A 27,603-nucleotide genomic window follows, 5' to 3' on the forward strand; every position below is an offset into this window, starting at 1 on the left:
TTTCTTGAGCAGCTAGATTAGATGTTATTCAGAATGGATAATATAGGAAATAATTACTCACTGTATTTCATTTGTGGAATTAACCATATGGCCTCTAACTTATAATACATATACTGCTTCTGGAGGTAAAACCAGCGAAGAGCAGTCTCTGTTATCTTGCCAATGGCAAACAAGAATACGATATTGTTTGGTGGTGGTTTTTTTTTTTTTTTTTTTAAATCTGCATGTGAAATATGATACGCAGTTTGGAGTTACTTTATGGTCTTGGTACATTTGCCCATCTTGTTTGTGCAGTTTTATGAAACGGTGGTATGTGAATGTGGAGGAGGGGAGGCAGTGTATCATAATGAATAACATTCCCTCAAGAAAATATATAGTGGTTGTACAAGGCAGTATGATGGGCATTGGTTTGCCCATTGTGAGCACATTGAATGTGCCAGTAACTTACAAGATAATTTTTTTTAAGCTCTTATTGGAATATAATTGCTTTACACTCTTGGACCAGTTTTTGAGGTACACCGAAGTCAATCAGCTGTATTTATACATATATCCCCATATCCCCTCCCTCCCACGACTCCCTCTCATCCTCCCTGTCCTGGCCCTCTAAAGCATCATCCATCATCGAGTTGATCTCCCTTTGTTATACAGCAACTTCCCACTAGCTATCTATTTTACGTTTGGTAGTATATATATGTCTATGCTACTCTCTCACTTCATGCCAGCTTCCCCTTTGCCCCCCCACCCCAGCCCTGGGTCCTCAAGTCCATTCTCTACATCTGCATCTCCACTCTTGCCCTGTCACTGGGTTCATCAGTGAGAAGGAGACAACTAGATTTCATTTGTGTTTGAATTTTGGATGTTAACCAATTACAGAAGACTGGGGCCTGTGACAATTCGTACTATATTGAGTTTTACTATCATAGATGTAATCATCCACATTCTTGTTGCAGAGATAAAGGGCAGTGCCATCTTTTACCTCAAGAAAAAGGAAATCATAAAAATGATTCTTAATAATTATTTGTGAGTTGTCTACTCTGTGTTAACTGAGGCTGACTGTGCCCACACGAGTGTTCAGAATATTAGTTTCAGAACACATTTGTTCCTGCAAAAATGTACACTTGCTCAAGGATTAAGTCATTTCAAATGATGTTTGACAAGAAAATATTTAACAAGTTTGGAAAGCCTTTTGGTTGGGTCACAAGGCACTTGGTTGTAGCTTTTTATTACTTCTGCTTTCTCACTACATTCAAGTATTGAAGGCCGTGAAACCAGGCTGTCTCTTCAGAACGAAAAACTGTGAGCACCAGGAGGCTTAACTGTTTCATACCTTTCCGCAGAAGACACATTTCTTCAGCATCTCATGAATAGTTTTTGTCTTTACAAATTAATTGCTGTGTTCTTTTTTGGGTCAATGGCTAAGCTAAGTAACAGCAGTCAAAATAGTTTCCTTGAAGATAGGAGAAGTTAGTCAGTAATAATAGAGCATGAGTTAAAACTCAAATTTTATAATTGGAAGGGTTCTTAACTATTAAAATTGGTGTCCAGGGCTTGATGGGAGGGTGGGAAATCTTCATCAGGCCTGACTGGTAGAATGAAAAACATGTAAATGTAACTTCAGACATACCAAGAAGCATATAGAATAATGCTTCAGGTGCTACAAGGGACCTGAGTTTTCAAGGGACAGTAAGAACAAGGGGAAGGTATGTGTGGAACCTGTGGTTGTGATTTTACACCTGGTTAAAGAACAGGATGCTCAGAGAGTAAGAGCTATGTGTTCATCACTCTGTGGACTAATTTAGTATTGCTTTGCAATGACCTACCAAATACATTATCCCTCAGCGTATTTCCCGATGCCCAAGAGGGTCCGGATAGATGCCGAGGTGTGTGCTTTGAGTAGCTTGAGTCCTTTCCTTTTCTACAAAATGGGAGATATGAAATAATAGCGCCCACTGTGTAAGGATTTGAGGGATTTTGAATTACACAGGAAATGTTTAGAATAGCACCTGGCCTATGTTGCAAGTGTTCAAGGACTGTTTCTAAACCGGAGTCCTGGGCAGTATTTTCAGCCAGCAGTCAGGGAGCAACTGCGTCAAGCCACAGACTGAAGCGACTTTCTCTGTCATTTAGCTAAAAAGATAGATTTGTGTGAAGTATCTCTAACATTAGGGGTTGGTGGCAGGGGGACACTTCAGGATAGAGAAGGATAGATGATTTCCTGGCTATTTCCAGATTATGTCTTAAAATAAAACTCCCCTCCCCCCTGAATTCCAGAACATCAGACATAACCATAATATAAACATAATGGCATACTCTTAAACCAAAGAGAAAAATTCCAAGCTGTTCTGAATTATCTGGTTCATTTGAGATTGGGCTATGTGATTTGGTCGTGGCAGGCTCATTCTAGAAATGCAGTACAGTTCAGTTCCATTGCTAAGGTAGCACGCACCAAGACTGTAGTTTGCTTTTCCCCACAGCGTGGTGGTTGTAGATTTTCCAACAGATCCATTCTGGTTTTTTTCTTTTCTGCCGCACTCTGGGCTGTGGTAAGGAACTTCTTAGATCTGAGTGAGTGGTGGGCTTTTGCTTGCTAGGCAGGTAGGCACAGCCTGGTTTTCCAAATGCATTTCTCCTGCCTGGCTTTCTGCATCCGTTCGGCATATCTGAGTTGTGTAGGAGTAGCTATTTCATGTTCTTTGCTTTTCCATTCTTACACTCTGAGGAATGGGCTGGAGTGTGTGTGTGTGTGTGTGCGTGTGCGCTCGCAGGCACGTGCACGCGCGCGTGACTCAACGAGAGCCTGGGTTTTGGGCGTGCTGCAGCGCCGGAGAAATCCTGTTCCCTCGGACTCTGCAGCTTTCATCCATCTGGGGCAACGCTGCACTTAGCCCTGAGAGTCTAACCAGGGGAAGGTTTCCCGACACCTTGCTTGTATTCTTTTTGTGCCTTTTCCTTGGGATCATGCTTTTTGTCTTGCTCTGTAGAGCTCCAGGTTACTTCACATGTGAAGGTAGCCTCTAGCCACAGCCACCTGTGAGCAATTGAAGCGTGCCTGGTCTGTATTGATATGCGCCATTGGTGTGAAATACACACTGGATTTCTAAGAGTTAGTAATATGAAAATAAAGCTAAATCACTTGATTTTTTTTTTTTAACTGAATGAGTCTTTAAATGTTCAAGTTTCACACACATGATTTCACATAGTCCCATAATAACCCCCTTTCCCCCATCCCCAAATGGCACCCCCTTTTCCCTCTCCCCACAGGCAACCACTAGTTTCTTCTCTAGATCTTAAATCACTTGATTTTTATACTGACTACATGTTTAAATGATAATATTTTGGACATATTTAAGTAAAATATTTTTAAAACCTCACCTGTTTAGCAATTTTAATATGGCTGATAACTTGAAAGTATTATGTGGCTTGTATTGTATTTCTGTTGGACAGCATTGATCTGTTGTGTGCAAGAATCTTGGGGCACACTGTGTCATTATGCCCTTAGTAAAGTGGACGTGTATTGAGGTATAATTAGCATGCAGTAAAATTCACCTATTTTAGGTATTCAGTTCTTGGAAGTTTGATAAATGCATTGAGTCATGTAACTCATCACAGTCAAGTGCCCCTGCCTCTAACCAGTGAGTTCTTTTCTGGATTTTCTGTGACTTTTCTGGAATGTCTTTAGCGGAATCACACAGCATATAGCCTTTGAGTTTAGCATAGTTTCTTCCTGTATTGGAGATTTCATCCATATTGTTGGTATTAGAAGTTCATTTCTGTTTATTTCTGAGTGGTATCCTGTGGTTGGCTGTACCACAGTTTGTCTCTTCATCAGTTCATGGACGTTTGGTTGTTTGCTGTTTTTGGAGATTGTGAATAGAGCTGATACACACACGCGCACACACACGTTTTTGTGAGGATATAATATTTATAGCTAGGTATTCGTTGCTAGTGTGTGTTTAACTTTATAAGACAATGCCAATATTTTCCAGGGTGACTGTACTCTTTGCATTCCACAAGCAGTGTATGAGGGTTCAGTTTTTGCCCTGGAGAGTTCATTTGTATTTGGTGTTGTCAGCTTTTCAATTCTAGCCATTTTAATAGGTATGTACTAGAATCTTACCGTGGTTTTAATTTCCATTTCCCTAGTGGCTGATAGATGTCAAGCATCTTTTCATGTGTGTATTTGCCCGTTTACAATTGGGTTGTTTTCTTTTTATCAAGTATTGAGAGGGTTTTTTTTTTTTTTTTAATATGTTGTGGATATGAATCTATTATTAGATGTGTGTTTTGTACATGTGTTCTTTTTCTGTATTAGTTTGCTTAGGGCTGCTATAACAAAGTACCACAGACTGGGTGGCTTTAATAAAAATTTTCTCACAGTTATGGAGGCCAGAAACCTGAGGTCAGGTTTGTTTCTTCTGAGGCCTTCCTCCTTGGTTTCTCATCGCCTTCTCCCTGTATCTTCACATCCTCTTTCCTCTGTACAAGTCCAGACTTCCTCTTCTAATAAGGACACCAGTTGCAATGGAGCAGGCCCCACCCTAATGACCTCATTTTTAACTCAGTCACCTCTTTGAACACTGCCTCCAAACGCAGTCACATTCTGAGTCTGAGGTACTTCGGGGTTAGGATAGTTAGTTGAGTTTTGGGGTTGGGGGAGGGATCACAACACAAACCATGGCATTTCTCTCTGTCATTGGTAGAACAGAACTATCATCATCTGAATGAGGCTCAAGCTCAGATTATCTCTGTCTGTTCTTCCTTTAGTGTCCTGAGAAATCGCATGGCAAGGAGTATCTCCTGTGTTTCCTCTAGGAGTTCAATAATATTTTTTACACTTGGGCTCTGACCACTTTTGGAGTTAAGTTTTGTTTGGTGCAAAGCATGGGTCAGAGAGGTTGTGTGTGTGTGTGTGTGTGTGTGTGTGTGTGTGTGTGTGTGTGTGTGTCTGTGTGTGTGTGTGTCTGTGTGTGTGTGTGTCTGTGTGTGTGTGTGTTTAAACAGAGTCTCTTTATTTTTGGTTTTAAACTCCGTGACCTTTGGCAAACTAATCTATGCCCTTTGACAAAGCATTTCAACAGCACAGACGGGAATAAAGTTATAAATTCTCCACCCTGTCCAATCTCTCTCTTTCTCTACAGAGGAGATCCTTTCGGAATTTTTCTCTGTAATTGTATGGGTGTTTAATTTCATCTTCCTCCTACCAGGATGTTGAAACTTGCTTTTCCCACTAAATCACACAGAAGGCCCCTGAGTCTTTTTGGGTTACATTCCCAGAGATGGAGAAGGAAGCAGAGAAGGGCCAGAAGGAAGGGGCGCAATGGCAGCTACTGCTGGCTAGTGCTGGCGGGGGTGCCCGTGTTTTACACTGAAATTCCTAAGTTGGAAGTCGGTAAGGAGAGGAGCGTGTGTGTCAAGGAGATCTCTTGTACTGGGCATGCCTCAATTTTTTTTTTCAACAGCTGATGTAATCCCCGCCCGCGCCCTGCCCCAAGTGTCAGGTTTCCCATTTTCAGTCTTTGAACATCCTCACAGGTCTAATTGTGTAAATCTATCTGTATTTTTTGAGTAACTAGCTCCATAGGCCGGATGCTTCCAGGTGGAGTCATGGGGGCTCCTCTACAGCTCGTCTTCTCTGGGTTCTGTCCCTCTGGCCCCTTCACCCTGTTTTGTCCCCTGAGAAGCCAGTTTCTTTCCTATATCCTCTACAGGCCCCCCCCACCTTCTCTTGCGTCCTCTTCAAACGCTGTTTTTCTTTTTTTAATGAAGCCTTTAGAACATATACCTTGTACCTGAGCACAGTGTTTTTTTAAACTTTGACTTTTATCTGCGCAAGAAAGTTTGAATCAGACCAAGTATCTGTGTGCACTAGCATACAACTGAAACATGTTTCATGAAACTTAGCCTTATGTTCATTACTATCCATGATGTACTTGGATCTGTCCAGTTTTTTCCTATTTAATTTGAAAGAAAAATGCTTGTCAGGGGACCCCGTGTATTGATTTCCTATTAGGGATCAACAGTCTAGAACACAATATGTCTTGGCTATTCACCGCTTGCCTTGGATTTATGTATGTGAATGTTTAAGCCACTTTCTTCCAGTCCCTGCTACACAGAGGCCCTTCCTTGTAACGGTGCTGTGTGCAGGAGGGGGTTTAGGGGGACACAGTGTTCTTTTCTGTCAACTCTGTGCCTCCTTTCACTTCACAGTAAAGAGGAGTAGAAGGTCTTTGCTGGGCCTGGTTGCAAGGGGAAGTTCTGCCTTTTCCACAGACTTTCCCTCCATCTCAGTGGTTCCCAGTGTCACTCAGGGATCCCTGGGGTTCTCAGAGTCCCTTTTGGGGGAATTTGCAAGGTAAAAAATATTAGAGTAATACCACGGCATTGCTTTCTTTTTTCACTCTCATTTCTCTCAAATATGCAGTGGGGCTTTCCAGACACTACATGATGTGAGATAATGCATCAGATTGAATTCTGTTATGAGAATCCAGGTGACTTCTGTTAAACCAGACATTAATGAGGTTTGCCAAAGTGGAAAACAGTGCCACGTTATTCAGTAAATTTTTTCATTTTGGAAAATAAAACTTTCATAGGAATGTTATTTATGTTAACCTGTAGTGGTTTATTTTCTGAGTGCATTAATGTATATTGAGTTTTTTCTCAGTTTTAATTTGGGTATCTGTCAACATCTGAATATCTATATCCCATGTAGACAACAGCTTTCTGGGTCCTCCGTAATTTTTCAGAGTTCCAAGAGATCCTGAGACCCAACAGTGTGAGAATTTTGCTGCTCTACTTTACAGGCTGTGTGTTTTAGAACCTTTTTTTCTAGATGAGCAAACACCTTTTATTATAGGAAATTGCCAACCTGTGCAAAAGTAGTGGAAATCGTCTAATACACTACCACATAGCCATCTTGTGGCTTGTACAATATCCTGCGTGTTGTCCATTTTGTTTCTTTTATAATGTCTACTTCCACCCCTTCGATTGTAACGAAAGCAGATTTCAAGCATCATATCATTTAATGTGTAAACATTCCGTTTTTAAAATTAAAAGATGAGGATTCTGTTTACAGGTGACATACGCAGGATACTGATAATATAATAGTTTTTAACATGAAACTAGCCAGCGTTCAAATTTCCTCTATTCATTCTCTTTTTTTTAAAGGTTGGTTTAAAATAAGGTCTGTGAAATAAGTTCATCACTAATCTAATGCCCCCACCTCTGCCCCTGCCCCTGTAATTTGTAATTTGTTGAGGGACGGGGGTCCTTTGTCCTCAGGGGCACAGTTCTATGTGGCCTCATTTGCCAGCAGCTTTTTGGCGAGATCTGAAACCCTGTGGATGGGGTTTTGCTTTGAGGAGAGACCTGGCCTTGGGTTTTTTCACATCTCATCTTCCCTTCTGACCAGCCTCCATTTCATCCTCTGTGCATTTTCACATTTTGGTCCCTCAGCTGCACTTTTTCGGTATTCCATCAGTATTTGGTGTTCAATCGGTATCTGGAAACAAATGCAAGATCCTTACCTCCCAGGGTCTGTGAGTGTCGACGCACATGGGTGTGTAGTGTGACTGAGAGCATGGACATTGAAATCCTAATTGCCCACCTTGTGGGTGGGATTGGACCCTGGGGTCTTAGGTGGGTGCAGGTGTGAGCAAGGCTGAGCTCAGTGCCACCCCTTCCATGCTGATGCTGGTTGACCTGCGGTGCTTGGAAGGCTGGGCTGGGGAGGATAAAAGAGGACTGAGAAGGGGAGAGGGCCCAGCACCATGAAGCCACTGGGACGATCTGGTAGAAACAGCCCCCATAGGATGGTGGCAATTTGATTCTAGGGCAGTTTTTACAAAAATCAGAGTAATACACTTGGAGATGAACAGGGCCTAAAAGAGGCCTCTAACCTCTTTAGTTTTACATTCTTACCTTTCAAGAGTCAGTGTCATTTCCTTTGTGAAGCCTACTCCGTTTCCCCAGTGAGATGCGTCCTCCCTACTGGTGCTACCTCGTTCTCATTTCTGTCACACAGGCTCTTAATTGTTTGTTTTCAGAGGTGCCTGTGCCCCTGAGCGCTGCCCTGGCCCCTGTTGATCCATCCTGTTAGCAGATTGCTGGTGAATGTTTACCACAGGCCTGGCTGTTCAATAAATGGTGGCGGAATAAAGACTCAGCCCGGGTGCGAGTTCACGCAGGAAGAGTTCCAGCAGGTGTGAGGTGTAAGGGTCAGCCTCCTGCAGCACACCAGGGAGGGCCTTTCCATGGGATGTGAGCCCTTGTGGGTCCTGGCAGAAAGGTACAACACCAGCCTTGCAGTGCTCTGAGCTCATCATTTGCTGGTGTTGGGAGGATTAAGTGGTTATACATGTACAGTGCTTAGGAGATAGCTAAAATCCACTGAATGCTTCCTCCTGCTTCTATATGAGAGGGATTCAGAGCGTGAGACTCTGTTCATCCAAACTGCCCAGTGTAATATTAATACCACCCCGAAGCCAGGACTGTGAGAACACAATGTACAGTCATAACGAGACTGTGCGCCCTGTGACCTCAAAGCAAGAGGTTCAAATTGTCAAGACACCCCGTCCCCCATTTCAAACCGATAACAACGTGGGTCTTATGGGATGGGGCTGCTGCCGTAGGACGCTTACTCATCAGGTGTGTAGATTTGTGGAAAGTTGTCCATTAGATCTGTAGCTTGGGAGGCCCCAGCCCAGTGAGATGGGCTGGGGGCACACATGCAGCGGATGTACAAGAGGCCAGCGGGGAAAGCCAGATAAGTGATTGTAGGCCTCCAAATGTGATGCCCTCAAAATAGGATTTTTACTAGGTTCTCATCTTTCCGTTGGGGTCAGAGAAGTATCTGTACACCCAATGTAAAGCCATTGACTCAAGGAAGCAAACTAGATCAGAAGCAATTTAGAAACCCAGAGAAAAATGTATGTATTGGTGCTTGAATTTAATGAGGCAGAAACAAGTGTCCTTTTAATAAGTTGTCTGCATTATTTTGGGATCCCTTTAGCCTTGCAGTTCCCTTCTTAATCATCCTCTTACCATCCCTTGGGACTCTGGCCTGGGATTCTTCTGTTCTGTGGTTGTGAGTGATCCTGCCAGGGGAGGGGAGAGCTGAGGATGGGTGTGGGTAGGATTGGGGAGGGATGAGCCTAGAGAAGTCAGCTGCTGCCAGGTCTGCAGGGTGTAGAGGGAGAGTTGATGGCTTGCCTTGATCTAACAGAGCTTTGAGAACAACGGAGGTGATGCGTTGAAATAAACTCATTAGGGTTCTGCCTCTTCACTCATGGCAGGCTCACAGCCCACCAGGGGTGTGTGTATGTGTGTGTGTGTCTGTGTGTGTATATGTAGGTGGAACATACTGCATGGTATGATGGCCTCTTTTACTCTTTGTTCCCATCCTCATTTGGGAGTGCCCAGATTAACTAGCCTCTCCCTTCAATGAACGAGTTTCCATCTTTAATATGCGGGTTGAACCACTTACACTCTGAGTTGTGAAAGATAGGTAGCTCATTTGGATTTGTCTTCCTGTTTCCAGAGTTGTGCAGTGTTAGCAAAGTTTACTGCGTTTTATTTTAAGACGTTTCTTTCGCTTACCCATGGAATACCTTTATTCTTCTTGGGGGAGGAATATAAAGACCACAAGTCCTGTGCTAGGTTGCAGATGTTGGGGGGGGTGGGTGCTTGTGGATACTGGCGGAGGCTTGTGTTCTTCTCTAGTTCTGATGATTTGAAACGTTTAGCTTCTGTAGTTGTTGCTGTACATCTCGATGAAATAGGTGTTCAGCAGCATCTTGTCTTCTATGTAATTTTTTTCTTTCTACCTAATTTTTCCTGAGTTTTTTTGTGTGTTACTGTAGTTAAACTTGGCATTTAAGGAATAAGATGTGATTTCTTTGGCATGACCTAGAGAAAATGACACGTATGTGCTCTGGGAGTGAATTCTGGTGAGAACCTTTGTCCCTCTCACTGCCTTTTTTTAAAATTTCACGAGTCAGACTGTAACTTTAAAAGAAACTGTAAGAGCTGTTCCCCAGTTATTCACAAAATGAGTCTTTGTCTGCTTTTTCATTCACCATCTGGTTACAAAGCTAAATTGGAATCGTGCTTGTTTTAATTATTTTCTACTTGTGTGGCCAGGAGGTTATTTGGTCTGGCGAGGTTACACTATAAGCTCACGCTCTCATTAATACCACCGCATCCACATCCTGCACCAGCACCAGAATGGTTAAGTTGATCCACTTGTGTGGCCAGCGCTTGATACAACACAGTGGTCACGACTTAAAATTACCGGAGGAAATGTGGTGTCAGTGTGTGGGTTTTCTTTTTTTCTTTCTCTTTTTTTTAGGTTTTAATCTCCAATAATGTTAATTAAGTACATTTCTTTTCGAACAAAAATATGATTATAAATGGCTTAGGTTGGCAATCTTAGATCAGTGCATGGTGTTATTAAAGGGATATGGTGTGCCTTTCAGAATTGGTATAATAAGAAAGTATTCAAAACACATTTTGAACACTCCACAGCATGAATAATGGAAATAGTGTAGTCAGAAGCTTCTGCATTCAGTCACTATTTTTGATGAATCAGCCAAAAGATGCAAGTATTGCAAAGAGGTATTGTTTAATACTAGGAAAGTGACATCAAAAGATCTCTTAAGAACGTTAAAAAATTCTGCACTTTCCTGCTCAGGAGGACTGAATACTTCAAAGATTCAGTGTTTTTAGAAGGTGACTTTATTCAGAGTTCTGTGAAATATTGTTTGTTGTTGTAATTAAGTAATTGTTTCTTAAGATAGTCTGATAAGTGCTTACATATGCAACTTCCATATTCATTGTAAGAGGTAATGAATTGCCTTGAGAAGTCAGTAGTGGTTCTGTCCTTCTTACAGTTTAAAAAGCAAGGCAAACTTGCAGTCTAATTTAGGGAGAGGAAGGCAGAAAAAACTCTGCAAAAGTACTTAAAGTTGTCCATTTGAGTAAGAGTTTATGAAACACCCTGCGATTTGGGAGCATACCTGCTAAGGCAGCCTGTTAAAAATGTATGTTTTGGTGTAAGAGCCGGAGTTGGGCCAGGGCTGAAAAAATTTGGAAAGGCTGGCAAAAAGAAGTACTGCCAAATTAAAAACCAGTAGCTCTAGCTGAGCTTTACATTAGACTGTAGAAGGAGGAAGAAGGTGGGAGGATTAAAATGGGCTAGGAAAAATGGCCTGCTAAGAAGGATGAGAATATTTATGTGAAATTACTTCACTGATAATTTATTGATATTCTACAGGAGCGGGTTAAATGGTTACTTGAGAAAAACAAATTGGCGATTTGCCTTATGAGTTTAATTTTTAAGATGTCTGAATAGTAATTGGAACAAACTTGTCACACAGTTCTTTATTAATGAAACAAAATACATTGTGTAATAGTGTTAATGCAAGAGAATCAAAGTTAAGACCCACATCTTTATTTTCATTTAATTAAATGGGTGGCCTTTTACAGCAGTATTGTGGAGAAACAATTTTATTATCTGGAAGGAGCAACGTTTAAAACCCCTCTTCCGAAGTACCCACACCTGCCTATACTTGTAAAGGAGTATGTGTTGTAGTGACCGCACCTGCACTTCAGCTCCACGAGAGGAGACTAAGGTGTTACAGATTTGGTGGATGCCTCAGTCTTCTGCCTGCCTTATAGGCCTTCTGATAAGACTTGAGAGTTTCATTGTTTACATCTGCCGAGTTGGGAAATAGAACAATTCTTTGTGTGGATTTGCCCTGAAAGACAGACAAATCCAAATCGGGAAATAGATATATGTTCTTGTATTTTAAAAAACACATGTATACACGTGCACATACATTTCCTAAGCTTCTTCCCACTAGCAGCATCGTCATCTTTTTTTTTTTAAATAACAGCTTTATTGAGATACAATTCATGTACCATAAAATGTACCCTTTTAAAGGATAAAATTCTGTGGTTTTTTAGTATATTCAGAGTAATGCAGCCATCACCACTATCTAATTTCAGAACATTTCTGTCACCCCTGAAAGACAGACCTCATACCCATTAGCAATCACTGCCCCTTCCCTCCCTCCCCCCCAGGCTCCAGCAGTTGCTAATGTCCTCTCTGATGTGATGGCTGTGACTGTTCTGGACATTTCATAAAAATGGAATTGTACAGTATGTGGCCCTTTGTGTCTAGCTTTTTTCACCCATCCGTGTTTTTGAGGTTTATCCGTGTTGTGCCATGAATCAGTACTTCGTCCCCTCTCTTTATTATAATTATTTTTATTGATGTATAGTTGATAAAACCTGTAAGTTACAGGTGTACAATATAGTGATTCATAATTTTTAAAAAGTTATACTCCGTTTATAGTTATTATAAATATTGGCTATATTCCCTGTGCCTCCCCCTTTTAATTTTTAAATTTTATTATAATATATACATAACAATTTATCATTTTAGCCATTTTTAGGAATATAATTCAGTGGCACTGACAGCATTCACAGTGTTGTGCAGCCATCACCTCTATTGATTTTACAGAATTCCTTCTTATTGCGAATAATACTTCATTGTATGAGTATACCACACTATTTATCCATGAATGACATTTGGTTGTTTTCATTTATTGGCCATTACAAACAGTGCTGTTATGGACTTTTGTATACAGGATTTTGTCTGGACAAAGGTTTTCAGTTTTTTCAGTTGGGAGTAGAATTGATTAGTCATATGGTAACCGCCTTTGTCTTTTGTACATCTTTATTGGGGAAATGTGTATTCCTTTGTCCATTTTTGGATTGGGTTGTTTGTCGTTTTGTTGTTGAGTTGTAAGAATTCTTTATATATTCTGGATATATATAGAATATATATATCCTTATATGATAGACGATTTACCAATAATTCCTTCCCCTACTGTCATGGGAATAGGGATATATTGGATGCTCCCTTTTTTTCTCACATCCCTCTGAATGAATTTTGGTATTAGCAGAAAGGATTGTAGCTAGTTTAGCGTCCACATTTGTTCAAGAATGTGTAGATGAAAAAGAAACGAGGTTGGGTTATGTGTCCACAGAAGCGAGATTCAGAGGTGGTGCCGTAGCATACAGATGAGCAGGAAGACGGCCCACTGAGGTGGTAATACAGTTCAGACATCCGTCATCATGCAGGACCTTCTGGAGAAAGGAGAAACTTTTTTTGTTGCTGTTGGTTTTTGAAAGTGTGTGGTTATTGGTATGGAAGAATACACAAAACCCATTAAGTGGGCAAACCTTTAAAATACAGCGTTTTATAGCGGGAAGGCCATAGCCCCAAAGGAAGGCTTGCTCAGTACAAGCAGGAGGTGTTTCTCGGAGCATGTGTAAATCTGTACAGATGTGCAAATAGGAATTGATCTGACAGCATGAAGACACGGCAGCCTCCTCTAATTAAAGCCTCTTGATGACATTAAACTGTGTTGCTTAATTACAATAAATCGTATATTAACACATCTCATCTCTGAAGAGGCATTGTCAGTGTGCTGGGTAATGGAACAAAATTTGACCTTGTGATCGCAGGGGTTTCTGGGAGGTGATGGCTCTTGTTGCCTGAGACTATGTGAGCCCCACTTGAGTCACTTTGGAGTAACTCAGATCTTAGAGATTGCGTCCTGATAATTCTGTTTATATGAAGATGCTTTTTATATGGATACATACTTGAAGTGTAAGGACTATTTTATATATACATTGAAGGGAATAGAGTTTTCATTCCCTGTCTATTTTCATAGCCACTAATTTTCTGACCCCCTCTTAATTTTCAAGCTGGTCTGGGCTTGGCTTGACTTAACTTCCACAGCGGTTTCTGCAGGCTCATTTGACTAAGTGCTTGTTTCTTTTCCCCTCCCTCAGCCAGCATTTGGAGCCCATTGACTACCAGATGGATCAAGCAGGTATTGGCTATTTTTACCAGTTGAGCATCTGGTAGACATTATATCATGTTCTGTATGTCCCTTTCTTAGATTCTTAATACTGAAATATTTGGGATAGTGTAGAACCGTAGAAACAGAAGGCCTTTTTGAAACTCTGCATGAAGTAACAATAAAATAAGGGCTAATATTGGACTGGGAAAATTCTGCTTCCTGTGAAAAACCAACTCCTACTGCCAGTTCAAGAACTGAAACATAATAGCATATGACACCACCTAGGCTCAGGAGGACTGCTATTAATTTATTTTCTTTGGTTTAATTTTCAAAAGTTAATGGTATTAAACCAGTGGAGTATTATTTAATTTCTGCTTGACGTAGACTGTTAAATACTCACCAGCCTTTTCTTCTCTCTTGATTTTGTAAAATGGTAATTGAAAGTCAGTATATCTTAGCTCTGTACAACCAGAGAGTGTCCCAGGGAGTACTCTGTACACACCCCTCCTGTTGTACACGACAGCGTCAGAGACATCAGGGTCGCGTTACTTTACAGTGGAGCTCTGCTTTGAACCCAGATGCCTTAGGACAGGGCTCTCTCTGTTCTATAGTGTCACCTAATCACAGCATTGACTATTCTTCCTACAAGTTCTCTCCCCTGTCTTTGCATCTGGGACACCATTTTCCTCTTCCTTTGTTCTCTTCCTGTCTCTGACTGTTCTCTCGCTGCAGTTCCTCTTTCTCTGCTCACCCCTTGATGTTGAGGTGTCCCTGAGCATCTCTTGTCTCATGGTATCCCCTGTCCTTTAAGGCCCCTTTCCAATTCTCTATCCACAGTCTTTTCTCCAGGCCACAACCATTCCTCTGTGCCCTCTGTTCCTGCTGAACAGCAGTGAGAATGGGCTCCTCCTCTTGGTGGATGAGCTTGTCCCAAGTGTGGCCCCTTCATTGTCCTGAAGGACACCATCCAGGTGGCTGGGCTTCTATCTCTGAAACTCTAAAAAGTGTGTGTGTGTGTGTGTGTGTGTTTGGGGGTGGGGCAGTGGGTAGATTGCCTCTGGGAGGGGGGAGAAATATATCAATTCTGACTTGTATAGTTGTGTGTTTTACGACACTGCTTCTAAAATTCCAGTATGTTGTTGTTAAAAATAGGAATCCGAGGATTAAACATTTTGGCTTTTCCAATTTTGGAATGGACTATTTCTGTCAACCTCAGAATTTAATAATTGCTAACCTTTAGTTAGAGCTGTAGTGTATACTGTTTAAGCATACATTTAAAACAACATTTGTAAATTCCTGTAGACAATGATAGATACTAAGGCTTTTGTAAGGGGACCATTTTGCCTGGGGAAAGAATGTTGTACTAATTCCCAAATGTTGAAAACTGCTCTCTGGAGCTTGTTAAAAACACACCCCCTTCTGTGTTCCGTTTCAGCATTGGTTCACTAGTAAAATACAGGGTTATGGTTTTAAAAAAAATGGTGAAGTTAAAATTTTAGGTACAAGTGTTATGCATTTTAAACACATAACTAGGATCCCATATTTTATGATGCTCTCTAGGTCATGACGTGCAGATAGGATTGGGAACTAGCCCTAGACTTTCACCAGATTTCTTTTGCCAGGCAAGGGTTAACTGATTTTCTGTATTGATTGTGGTTCTGTAGGTCACACGTAAAAATCAGTTTGTTACTTCTAATCACCCCTCTTATATGCATTCCAGACTATAGGGTTATCTTTCTTAATGCGGATGCTATGTTCTGATGCCATGGCTATGAAGTTGTTAGAGTCAGGACTAACGAATTCCACATGCCTGTGAAGTGCCTAGCATGTCCTTCCCTCTTTGTCTTTGCCTCCTCCTGTAGCTCTTACTTTACAGGGGAAGGATGCTGGTGACCAGTGAGGTCACAGCAGATAAAAATCATGGGCTTGTTTTTAAGCCTAATTCTGAACATGTGACTTATGTGACATGAATGGAACTTTTGATACTTTGCTTTTTATTAGTTGGGCATGTAATATACCTCCTACATGGGAGTAGTTAGGACCACTCAGTCTGGTGCTAGTGTTATTTCCTTGTGTGGATGTGCCAACCCTTAGTCTGTAAGGTCTCCTCCCCATCTTGCTTGGAATGGTCGTATTAGTGGGTGAGTATTGGAGAGCTATTGAATTGATGTGTAGGAAACATCTGATTTATCTAGACTTCCATTCATATGACTTGGTGGTGTCCTGTATATTATTACAATTCCAGCTGTGATGGGCAAGGTAGATTTATGGTGTTGATGCCATGATCTTTATTCCAGTCCTTCTTAGTTCCTTCCAGGTCAGAAATGTGTTCCCTGTGAGTGTGAATGTCAGATAGTTTTAGGTAACACTCCCAGATCGCAGATGATCTTGTGACTGTCTGGTCCTGAAGTCACCTGTTCGGTGTTAACTGAAGTTTGCTTCCAGGCCGTGTGTTGGGACAGGTCTGTTTCTCCGTGATAATATAAACCGTCAAAGTCCTGGTCACCTTGAGCAGGGTTGCAGTGCTAGTGTAAACTTCACATACACCCAATGACCTTTATCTCTCTCTCTCTCTTTTTTTTTTTTTCAAAAGTGAGACAAAAGAGACTGTTTGCAAAAGGAAGTCTTCTATACCCACGCTATTCTTCCTGCCTGTGTGATGTTAGAAAAGGTGTTATTTTCACTGTTATGTAAAAGTTCTTGATGGTTTCTTCTGTGTAATTTTGAGATGTTTCCTATTCAATGGAAAAGTGTGAAATATTCAAGCAGAATATTTCACCCTCTCCCTACCTAGCCCATTTCTTTCTTGTGTGGTATGTACCTATGATTTTACAGGAAGGATTCTCCCTCCCATGCGCTCTTTCCAACTCATCCACATTTTGAGTGGGGGACAATTAAATAACTTTATATAATTATGATTTTTCTTTGAAACAGTGGATATAAAATCGACAAAGGCTTCCTTAAGCAGACAGGCTTTTAGTTTCTCTACAACAGATAGGGAAGTGGTCACAGTCTGGGGCAGGCCCCAGCGTCAAACCTCACATAGGCATTTGCCAGAATCAACTCTCCTTCCTGGGCCCATCACAGTTGTAGGTGCTCACCATACATCGTTGACTGGACTTTCTATTTTGTGTTTAGAAAAGTTTATATTTATGTATACAATATCTTCTTTGGGTAATACTGTATTCTAGGAAATATTGAAGGGGCGCCAATTAATTTTGCCATTAGATTGCTGGATTAGCCATTATTCTTTAGTAAATGGAGCTGAGAAATCACATTGATGAAAGGCTGGGTTTGGAACAGTGCCCAGACATGGGCAGAATCACAGTCTCCTCATAGTACCTTTGCTGATAGATAGTCAATAAATGTTTTCAACAGATGCAATTATGTAATTAAATATTATCAGGAGGGTGTATAGTACTGAGAATGTCTAAAGTTAGGAATTGCAGAAAGAGGAAGAGTGTAATTTGGTAACAGTTGGATATCCTATTTTGTATGTGATTTATTTAAAGTAGCTTTTTATATCACCGGAGTATTTTATTTTCATTTTAGAACATTTAGAAACTCTGCATGCTAAAAAAGGGCAAGTAGCAATATTTGTACCACTCTGATAATTATTAACATTTTATGTTTATCAGTTTTTCTTTCTTTTTTATTTAGTGGGCTGAAACATGAAGAAACAAACAAAATGCAAATAGTCTCCAAAACATATTGCACACAAGACTTACAAGTCTTGTTTTAAAATAATTTCCTGCCTCTTTCTTTCTGACTGGCTGTATAGTGTTCCACAGTACAGGGAACTTACATGTTCCCAGGCTTTGTGCAGTGGGCTCTTCCCCACCTCCCCTTGCTTTAACTGTGCCTACTTGACCCAGAGGGTAGGTGTGGATGTGGGAACCTGGGACAGAGTACACACATGCTTGGGGTGGTCTGACAGCCAGATTTTCAGCCAGCCCAGCTCAGACACTCTATTGTCTTGCCTGTTAGAATTTATTAACATCTGGCTTTGGGATAGAGTAGTGACATCCTCAGAGTTTAGTGCATCTTCATAATTATCTCTTTAGGATAAAAAGGAGTGAATTATTTGGTCCAAAAAGACACTTTAAAAAAGTTTTTTGGTGAGTCTCACTCTCTACATAGCTCTTAAAGTCATGGAGATGCCCTGTGAAGTTTCCTGATTGGTTAAAATTATAGATGGTTTTTATTGACAGAGTGTTTTTCATAGGATTTTTTACATAAACTCCCTTCAGAATGAACATTACTATGTAATGTGGCCATTTTCTGTCCCATTTAATTTGTATCCTTATTTACCTATTACTTAGGCATTTGGTACTAGTACTAAATTAGTCATTATTTAGATGCTGTGATTTTAGTTTATTTATGCCCACGTTCTAAGATGCATTAACGGAGTCTAGGCAAGTAAAATAAAGAGAGTTGTTATGAATAACTGCTTCAGTTATTCATTCCTACTTAGGATTTAAGAAATGCTGTTGTGTATGCTTTTCAAATTTGGTTTTCTGATTTGTTTTGGATTTTTCCACTGAGCTTCGAAGGACAGGTGTCATTAACTTCCTAAATGCAGCTAAATCAGTCTTAGCAGTTTTGGCTGGCATATTTATTGCTGGTGGAATTGAAAGATGGTGAATATCATATTTAAAAAACTCCCCCAAAGCTGGGTTGAGATTATATTGAAGAGTTGGAAGCATATTGGAGAGTATGATCATCTCTCCATGTCAGATTGGGCTATTGAACATCAAAGAGACCTGTGGCATGTGTGGTTCCATCAGCGTCTTGGAGGAGGAAGAGTAGCCTGATACCCTGTCACTGTGCCCTCCAACAGTTAGCAGATGTTCTGTGAGTTAATGCGGCCCTTCCGTTATCTCCGACAGAAACAGGGTCTGGTTAAGATCAGATTGTTTAGACTAATGCACGTTGATCTTGGCATAGTAATCAGGAGAGAGTATAAGCCAGCTAGACTAGGAAAAGCCAGTGGTGAATTGTCAGATTAAAAGACAAAGCAATTAATAATTGGGGAATTGCTTTGGTGTCCTCGACTCTTTATAGTCATTCATTCTGATGTATGCCACTTTCAGATTTACCTGGGAGGACCTTTTAAATAGCTTCAGAGCATTAAGCTACGCACTGCTGACCTTGCTGATCTGGCACCAGAGCTCCTGCCAGCCCTCCTTTCAACCCTCCAGGGAGATCAGGGAGACAGCTAGCCATTGCAGCTATGTAACACCTCACTGTTTGGCATTTGTCCTGGAGCTTCAGTTTAACATAGTGTTTACCTCACGTTAACTTAATGCATATGTATTATAGAATTGAATGCAAAGTTTGCTTGAGTTTTAGGGGAAGTACATGAAATTCTATCACACTTGGGGAATAAGTGGTGATTTTATAGTTTCCAGTGGTAGCTGTGAAACTCACTTTCATAGTTTGACTATATAAAGTAGTAGTCAAACCTAAAGCAATTTCGGAAAGTAGAAAGGGGGAGGCATTCACTAATGCTGTGTGTGTGTTTAATTCACTGGGTGGTGCTTGAGTGTATAATTTCCTCTCTTCCATTCTGTCACGTTCCACGTAACAAAGATGAAACACACTTTGACATATGGAGATTTCCCTGGTCACATTGGGGGTTAGTAGTCAGCATGGAGTGTGTGTAGCTCTGGCTGACTCAGCGGTTATAATTTTAAAGATTATTTTATTTTTTAAGCTGTGTTGGGTCTTCATTGTTGCACGCAGGCTTTCTCTAGTTGCAGCGAGCAGGAGCTACTCTTCGTTGTGGTGCGTAGGCTTCTCATTGCTGTGGCTTCTCTTGTTGCGGAACACGGTCTTTAGGCGTGTGGGCTCAGTAGTTGTGGCTCATGGGCCCTAGAGTGCAGGCTCAGTAGTTGTAGTGCACGGGCTTAGTTGCTCCGCGGCATGTGGGATCTTCCTGGACCAGGGATCGAACCCGTATCCACTGCATTGGCAGGTGGATTCTTAACCACTGTGCCACCAGGGGAGGCCCTGAAAGATTTTTTTGAATGAGCTTCAAGTGAAAGTCTGACGAGCTTTCTGCTGTTTTCTTAAACAGCTTTATTATGTTACACCATACAGTCCACCCATTTAAAGTGTGCAAGTCAGTGATTTTTAGTAAGTTCTCAAGGTTGTGCATTCATCACTGTAATGTAATTTCAGAGCACACCCAGTCCTCAGTCTCTGATTTTAGATGTAAATTACCTATGATTGTTTCTTTCCATGAATATAGATTATTCATTGTTGATTGGGGTATTTTATGAGTTATATCCTACCTAGTGTATATCTTTCTTTATATATTTTTGGCAGAAAATTTGTAATCCCAGGCTGTCTGTCTCCTCTTGGTCTGAAGATTTCTGTAACAGTCATTTCTTATTTCGCTATAATAGTTTTAACTCCCTGCTATTATAATGCTATGGACATCTCTCTATATTTTTGTTCATAACTTAATCCATAAAGTGCTGCTAATATTACAATACAGTTTTGAAGACTTGGATTACGTGCTATTTTGGACTATCAGCTTCCATCTTTAATATTAGTTGAGACTCTATTAAAAATATTTTTTTTGCCAAAGCCTAATTTAATTAGAAAGCCATGTTTGCTGTTGCTGCAAAAATCCTAAAATGCATGTCAAAATGTTTGTTTTTTTTTTAAGGTGCAGCTATCTTCCAGGCTAGGGATGATACTTGACAGTTGTTCCTACTGCTTTCTTGCTATACTTGTCAGAAGTTTCTAGTCTATATTCTTGTATTTCTGTGCTTTGGAGTAGAGACTTACCTACCTATGTAGACAGGTTTCTTTCAAGGTCTTTTCAAGAGGGGCTAGATTAGATTCAGGAATGCTGTATGGTCTGATGTTCTTAAGCAGGGATGTCCATCTGAATCTCTTGTGGAACTACAAAAATTCAGCACTCCTACCCCCAGCTACTCTGGTTTGGAGTGGAGCCCCGCTATCATGATTGGAGCTGCACCCCAGTTTGAGAACGATTTTAAATTGGTTTGTCTTTGTATCGAAAGTATGAAGGTCGAGGTTATCAGTTTATCTTGGTCTAGCCCATTGTAGTCCTGTTTTTTGCCTGTGTAATTGAGAAAGAGCTTTCGTTAGGAATTAGACACTGTGTTTGGAAAAGTAGTTCATGTCTGGGTGGGGGATAGGATTCAATCGAAAATTCAGTTTCTAATTAAATATAGCTGACATTTTATTCATATTGTGTTGGGAATGAAGTAAGACCATCTGTGCATTTTATAGCTTTTATAAATTTACTCTCTTTTATAACTACTTTATTCCCTTTAGAAGAAATTTTCTGAAGAGGATTTCCATTTCCTTATGTTTTTCTAGAGTAGCATGGAGGTAAGGTTTTGGTTTAATACAGCCTTGTTGTGGTGTTCTGTTTGGGTCCCATCGAGCCTTGGGGAGACTCACTTTGCTCCGCTGCTTTAGGAGGATCTGTGTGGGGTCAGCACCTCCTCTGCCTCTTACTCACTGTGCAGTCTGGGTCAGGTTAGCCTTTCTTTCATGGGGTGGTTCTGAGAAACAGTTGTGGTCATACATGTAAAATGTATTCAATAAATGGTTATTGTTTTTGTTGTTATTCAGCTGTTTGTATTTGAAATAATGAATTCTTATGAAGTGAATTTCCTGTCTGGTAATACTACGTTCCGTGTTTTTTGTCGGATGTAGACTGGAATCTTTGAAGCAGGTCACAGTCTTTTCCCATCCTGTTACATGTGCATTGAAGCATCTATTTGGTGACTGTTACTTTGGTGGTTTAAAGGAGTTTAAATGCACTTCCCAGAGATCCTGGCTCACAGTAATGTATTCATTTATTCACTAGGAGAGTAATTCATTTTTTATTACACAGTAGCTTATAGCAGGTGTTAGAAACTTCTGTTGTTAACACTGATGGCAATCAACGAACTTTTTTGCTTCACTGTCTGCTGTCTTGTGGTTTTCCACCATTTATTCTTAATTGTCGTGTACAGTGGAAGTAATTAAATCCACGAGTCTCCTCCTCTTGTTATAAATGTTTGCACCCCTTTTAAGTTTTCTTGGCTTTCCCAGATTCTGGTTTCAATTAACGTGCTAATGGTTTTCTGGTTTGTAGGGCAGAATAGTTGGCTTTGGTGTGGCTTTTTCCCTTCTTTCTTCCTGCTTTTCTGCATTTGGTGATGCAACTGTGTATATAACTCTAAGAATATCCTTTATCTGGGAGAGGGGAGGTCGAGTCGTGGCTTACGGAAGCCTTCTCGGCCACCTCCGTGAGCGTTGCTTGATGTCACTTGACCTGAATGTGCTCCAATGGATGTAAGTATTGGGATGTTTGTAATTCCAAATAAATTTTAAATATAGTGGTCAAATTTATGTAATTGAACTATTTTATATCAGAAAAAAGCCAGGTAGAAGGATTTCACATAGCAGTATTTGTAACCCAAGTGACTAGGAGATTAAGTAATCTGCGTACACTCGGACACGTGTTATGCAACTAAACGTTCAGTAGCTACTCTTTTTAAGGATTTGGGTCTTAGGATTTGAGTTTGTTGACTTAATGCAAGATTTCGGGGGGGGCGGGATTTAGAGGGAATGGGAGAAGAGAGCTGCATCTCATGAGAGAAATGGTTATTTTATTTTAAGCAAGAAAGCATTCTTCTAAGTAGTTTAACCTTGTAAGCCTTAGGAATCCATTTTACCTTCCCTGATTATTTATGTGGCTGCATTTTTGAGAAGTGTTTCAGTTCTCATTGTGTAGGTATACTGTGAGGATGTGAATGAAAATGGGGCAAAGAATGAGACATTTTCCAGTTACACCAATGTCTTTTTAAAAAATATAATTCTGTTTACACTTTGTATGTGTTGGTGGTGGTGGCTTGAAACCCATTTTACAGGACAAGGAAATTTAATTATGTCTCCAGTATGCTGTTTTCTCTTTCAGTGTGCTGTTTTCATTGTAGCAGATCTGTGTGTGGGGGGGCGCTAGTCAGTATTTTCTAAAATGTATTTTGGAAACTTCCACTGACTGGTTCAGACTTTCCATAAGCTCAGAGAAATGGTTTAAAGTTTTAATTTGACTTAATATTTTGTTCCAGATGTTAACTAGTGAATTTTCTTTTCCTTTTTAGTTATACTTGAGAGGGCAGAGAGAATTGCTCTTGCTTTCTTCTCAAGTATAAAAATGTCAAAGTCCAAGTTATCCCTTATTCTTCATTGAAACCATGAGAGGGTAAAAAGCCCACAACCAAGCCTCTGCAGACAGGAAAAGCACACAGCTAGATGAGAAGCAGCTGTACCAGGAGGAGCAGGGCGGGAAGAGCCCACCAGAGCCCACCATGTAGCTGCTGACGCTTAGTGTTTACTATTTACTGCCTCTTTGGGTGGGTGGTTGGGGAGAATTAAGCCAATTAATCAGACAAAAATTATTTAATTTATTTCAGTGAAAGAGGCAGGTCATAGGATGCCATCTGAAGCACATGGCGTGGAAATTGAAGACTTAACTGAGGCCATGAAAAGAACTCCAGGGACACAGTTGAAAGGTTTTTTTTCACATTGATAGTCTGTGTGTTAGGGATGGAAAGCATTTTCAGCGAGATTGCTTAGACCATCTTTTTTTTTTTTTTTTTTTTTTTTTTTCAGTGAAAATGAATAACTGGTTTATCATCTTAAGAAATAGCTCCATTTACGACTAAGCAACTCTTTTTTTAATTTAATTTTTAATTTTTTTATTTTTTATATAAACTGCATATATTTAGAGTGTACAATTTGGTATCCCAATCTCCCAATTCATCCCCCACCCGCAGCCCTCCCTGCTTTCCCCACTTGGTGTCCATATGTTTGTTCTCTACATCTGTGTCTCTATTTCTGCCTTGCAAAGCGGTTGATTTGTACCATTTTTCTATAGTCCACATATATGTGTTAATATGCAATATTTGTTTTTCTCTTTCTGACACACTTCATTCTGTATGACAGCCTCTAGGTCCATCCATGTCTCTAAAAATGTCCCAGTTTCATTGCTTTTTGCAGCTGAGTAATATTCCATTGTATGTATGTACCACATCTTCTCTATCCATTCACCTGTTGATGGACATTTAGGTTGCTTCCATGTCCTGGCTATTGTAAATAGTGCTGCAATGAACATTGGAGTGCATGTGTCTTTTTGAATTATGGTTTTCTCTGGGTATATGCCCAGCAGTGGGATTGCTGGGTCACATGATAACTCTAGTTTTTCAAGGAACCTCCATACTGTTCTCCATAGTGTCTCTATCAATTTACATTCCCACCAGCAGTGCAAGAGCGTTCCCTTTTCTCCACACCCTCTCCAGCATTTACTGTTTGTAGATTTTCTGATGCTTAGACCATCTTTTACAGTGAACTCCTCCTTTGACCTTGCAGTTTAGGTTGCTCTGCTTATCACTTTTCTTTTAAAAAAAAAAAAAAAAAAAAATCCCACCCATGAGGTCATCTGTGGGTGACTTAGTAGATTAGTACTGGTTAGTTGTGAAGGATCTACTTGCTATTTTAGCTTTTATTCTCTGAGATGTGGTGACTTCCTTTGGGTAATGGAAGACACTGAGCAAAAATGTAAAAATGTTCCATCTTAGAATGGAATTTTGTGGGCCCATAAAATTTTAGTGTCTCCATCCACAGCCACAACCTCAACCACATCATGTGCCCTAATTAGGCACGTGTGAATGAAGTGGGTCTGACTGGGTTATCCAGAGAGAATGAGTAGAGAGTTTTCAGTCAGAACTATTTCCAGGTTGGAAAATTCCCATTTCTATTTCCAGGGTTGTTCATTCTGGAGGTAGAGGGCAAATTAAAGAGCACGGTTTTAGATGCGGGATTGTTTTTGGCATTGACAGCTTGATAGTTGCGGTTTTGGCAGAAGATCATCAATGGGTTTGACTCGCCAGGAGCTCCCGAGGAAACACTGAAGACAGAAAGAAGGGAGTGCCAGAAAGGCCCCCACTCCCCCTCCTCTGGCTGCAGTTTTGTTTGTGATCAGTGAGACTGAGGGAAAGTTGAAGATCTCATGGATCAGGAACAGCAGTTTCTTATTCTGGCCTTCAGCATAATGCATGCAACATCTTTTCTAGCTATAAACCTGGACTGCTATGCTTTGGAGACAAGGCACACGCCACGTAAGTGTGTTTAGGATGAAGGCATTTCTTCTCCTTGACCTTAGATTTTTGTCACAGATGTCACATCTGGCCATTTGTAGTTTTATCATCCTTTAGATAGTACAATTTGTAGAGATGGGTTCAGAGGTGGTAACTGGGGCCACTGTACCTGAGAACTAACGTTGCTTAAGTCACTGGATTATTTATGCAACTCTGTGGATGCGCAGCGTCTCTTCTGACAACTCAAGACCTGAATTTGGGGAGGTGGGTCAACTCTGGGCACAGAGGCAGATACCGAAGGGATCACAGAATCGCCATCAGCAAGGTCCGCTGGATGGGAGGCCGATCTGGAGGGTCACTTTTCTGTTCTGTGCTGTGTAGTGAGTGACCAGGCACCTGATGTGACCATGCTGGTTTGCTGTATACATGAAGAAGGCAGGTTGCATGTCTTCCTGCTCTAGCCCAATCTCTCTCTCTCTATTTGGAGACTTTTATCAAAATAAGCATCAAATTAAGTGCCTGCCTGGCAGGTATTCCTTCATTGTAAACATGGAGACCATGTAGCTGTTGGGGTTATTTTGGTGTTACTCGGTAATTATCATTTTTCTTTGATTCTGAGATGTATTTGGTTTTCATATTTTAAAATGTTTAAAACAAATAACCAGGTGGCATCTGTGACATAGTTTCTGCAGCCTGAGGTTGAGCAGATTTGGTCTTGGCGGTTCACCTTACCATAACTTCAATCAAGTTATAGGCACTTTTGAGTCTTCACATGTTTGAATTAACTCCTATTTAAACAAGATTCAAGAAGACTTCATTTCAATGCTGGATCATATTGTTCAGTTGTTTTGAATAAACAAAGGCACAGAAATGAAATGGCAGGCTATAAATTTGATACTAGGAAAACAGATAGTTGTTGTGGCTAAAATTTAGGGCACCTAAAAGAAGAAAGGTGTCCCCCCAGTGGATGAAGTTCTGTTAGGTCCACAAGGACTGCCTGTTCCAGAGCATCTGAAGGCAGGAGAAACAACGGGACTTAAAATTCAGGGCAGAAAATCTGATACCTTGCCGCGTAATTAGGGGATTGTGTCGTACTCAGTTGACAGTAGTGTGTTCCATCCTAGTGGTGTTCCATCCTCACAGTGGAGGATTTTTAACTTTTTGGTGAAGGAAGAGGATGCTACTAAACATGAACTGTGTGCTCACAGTGAGGGGACTTGAGCTTGCCTTGTGAGGTTCCCATGTAGTCGGGGAGCCAAGCATTGGTTAGAATCTCTGAGTAGGCATGTGGTTCGAATAGTAGAACCACACGCTAACACTGAATTTGAAGAAAACTTTTCAGAGGTAAAGAGAGACATCTTCAGCCCATACTTGAAAGGTTCCTGTGGGGACTCGGAGGGAAAGCTGGTGGAGCTGTTGTGCTGCCACGGGTGGTGGGGATTGTTCTGTTCGCTGGTCACACAGACAGGACGGCCCTTCTCTCAGCGCAGGGCGGCCTGGTGTCCTGGAAAAGACACCGGCATAACGAAGCGGGAGGTCTGGGTTTTCATCCCTGCCTTGCTCGCTGGAGTCCAGACAAGCCTTTCTGACCATTATTTAGGCTCTCTAGGTCTTTCTGCTGTCCTCACGTGTAGATTTTGGTGCCGGTGTGTAGCGTTCGATCAGTAAGAAGCAGGTGCATTTGTGTCACTGGAGCCTGCTTATACTGTGGCCTCTGAGAAGCAGCTATTTCAGGGGCCTGTGCTGTTGACCATGACTTTCATATTTGCTGATTTTTTTTTTAAGGGGGTGACCACTTTATGGGTTAAACGTGGAAGTTATTCTAGCCTTCTGAAAAGTTGCTGTGTGGTCCCTCTGTACACACGCTTTTGTGCGGCGTTATAAATGGGATGTTTTGGCATTGGCGGCGGCTTCATTTGGCAGAGTGAGAGGCAGCCTGAGTCACTCTCCTGCCGCTGCTTCCAGGCCCTCGCGGGCTCCTCGCTTCCCTCTGCAGATCACATCCCAGGAGAAACTCGTCTGGCCTTGGCTGGAGAGTTGGTAAAAAAAGGAGCAGATACGTCTGTAGATAAGCGTCTTTAAAAGGAAAAGCACTGTGCTAGGAGATATTTAACATCTATGCTGATTTTTCTTTTTATCTTTTCTTTCTCCTATGAATAGTCCCCCTGGTTGCTTTCAAATGTGGCAGAGGGGCTCAGCTCTGCCTGCTGGCCCCTCACCGAACAGACAGGCAGGAGTCTTCCTTCCATAAACCCAGTCTTTACTGCTGGCTTATCTTCCCAGCTCTCCTCCTCCCTGAAATCCTGTTTGTTTCTTACACTCAAATTAATTTATTGACATGTACTTCTTTGTAACAGAAAGCATTAAAGGCTGCTGTAAATCTAAGCAGTCGTGCTTAACCGAGACTGTGAGGCTCCAGGTTTGAACAACTACGGCTCTCTCTGATTGTTCACAAGGAACTCTCTTTAGGTGCCCCTCCCCCGCTTCCACGACATTAATGTCACATTGTGCTCTGTCTGCAAGTTGTTTCCTAGTAACACATGCACTGTCCCTGTCCCGCCTCAGACCCAGACTCCTGGAAAAGCAGCCTCGAGGAGGCC

At 41.1% G+C, this 27,603-nt stretch overlaps 1 protein-coding gene across 6 annotated transcripts in view; it reads left to right on the top strand.

The window, feature by feature from the left end:
- The window catches only part of JARID2 (jumonji and AT-rich interaction domain containing 2), a 237,387-nt gene that overhangs the window by 63,061 nt on the left and 146,723 nt on the right, over positions 1-27,603 (top strand). Inside the window, exon 1 of one of the 6 annotated variants that reach the window (XM_057700593.1) lies at positions 23,321-23,419. The exons of the other annotated variants lie outside the window; for them this stretch is intronic. The gene's annotated coding sequence lies outside the window, so the exon portion shown is untranslated. Of the gene's footprint in view, positions 1-23,320; positions 23,420-27,603 lie in introns of those variants that run through there. 6 annotated transcript variants of the gene reach the window in all.

The sequence above is a fragment of the Hippopotamus amphibius genome, chromosome 11, assembly GCF_030028045.1.
Source record: "Hippopotamus amphibius kiboko isolate mHipAmp2 chromosome 11, mHipAmp2.hap2, whole genome shotgun sequence".
NCBI classification, from domain to species: Eukaryota; Metazoa; Chordata; class Mammalia; order Artiodactyla; family Hippopotamidae; genus Hippopotamus; species Hippopotamus amphibius.